Raw genomic sequence first — 1511 nt, forward strand, 5'->3', positions numbered from 1 at the left:
TGACTTTAACTTATTCGAGTTCCCAATGAAGTGTCGAAGAATGTTTTAATGACTAAGGATTGAATCTTCGAATGAAAATACTTCAATCAAGGTACCCATTATGTTACTAGACGTTTTTAGTGTATAGAGATTGAATCTTTGAAATAAAGTGAGAGTTTTGACTTAAATTTTGTCAATTTCCCTTTGACGTCCCGAAGGTTGTTTTAATGAGTAAAGATTGAATCCTTGGTTGAAAATGCCTCAATTAAGGTAACTATTTTGTCACTCAAACATTTTAATGTATAAAGATTAAATCTTTGATAGAAAATGAGAGTTTTGAGTTAAACTTATTCGTGTTCCCCTTGAAATCACGAAGAGTGTTTTAATGAGTAAAATTGAATCTTTGAATGAAATTACCTCAATCAAGGTAACTACTATGTTAGTAGAGCGTTCTAATATATTAAGATTGAATCTTTGAAAGAAAATGATAGTTTTGAGTTTAACCTATTCGAGTTCCCAATGAAGTTGCGTATAGTGTTTTAATGATTAAAGTTTGAATCTTTGAATGAAAATGCCTCAATCAAGGTACCTACTATGTCACTTGTCCTTTTTAATGTATAAAGATTAAATCTTTAAAAGATAACGAGAGTTTTGAGTTAAACTTATTCGAATTCCCTTTAAAGTCACGAAGAGTGTTCTAAGGAGTAAAGATTGAATCTTTGAATGAAATTACCACAATAAAGGTACCTATATTTGTCACTAAATTTTTTTAAGAGTTTTGAGTTACGAAAAGTGTTTTAATGAGTAACAATTGAATATTTGATTGAAAATTCCTCAATCAAGGTACCTATTATGTCACTAGACCATTTTAATGTATAAAGATTAAATCTTTGAAATAAAATGAGAGTTTTGAGTAAAACATATCCAGTTACCTTTGACATCACGAAGAATGTTTTAAGGGGTAAAGATAGAATCTTTGAATGAAATCTCCTCAGTAAAGGTACCGATTGTGTTACTAGACCTCTTTAATGTATAAAGATTGATCTTTGAAAGAAAATGAGAGTTTTGAGTTAAACTTATTCAAGTTCTCTTTGACGTCCCGAAGAGTATGTCACTAGACCTTTTTAATGAGTAAAGATTGAATCCTTGAAACAAAATGAGAATTTTGAGTTTAACTTATTTGATTTCCCTATGAAGTCGCGAAGAGGGTTTTAATGACTAAAGATTGAATATTTGAACGAAAATACCTCAATCAAAGTACCTATTATTTCAGTAGACCATTTTAATGTATATAGATTAAATCATTGAAAGAAAATGTGAGTTTTGAGTTAAACTTATTCGAGTTACCTTTGACATCACAAAGAGTGTTTTAATGTGTAAAGATGAAATCTTTGAATGAAATTACCTCAATCAAGGAACCTATTATGTCACTAGACCTTTTTAATGAATAAAGATTAAATCCTTGAAACAAAATGAGAATTTTGAGTTTAACCTATTCGATTTCCATATGAAGTCGCGAAAAGTTTTTTAAT

The sequence above is a fragment of the Cornus florida genome, unplaced genomic scaffold, assembly GCF_030987335.1.
Source record: "Cornus florida cultivar Cherokee Brave unplaced genomic scaffold, ASM3098733v1 CherokeeBrave_3.0.0_Hap2_Chr10, whole genome shotgun sequence".
Classification (NCBI taxonomy): Eukaryota; Viridiplantae; Streptophyta; class Magnoliopsida; order Cornales; family Cornaceae; genus Cornus; species Cornus florida.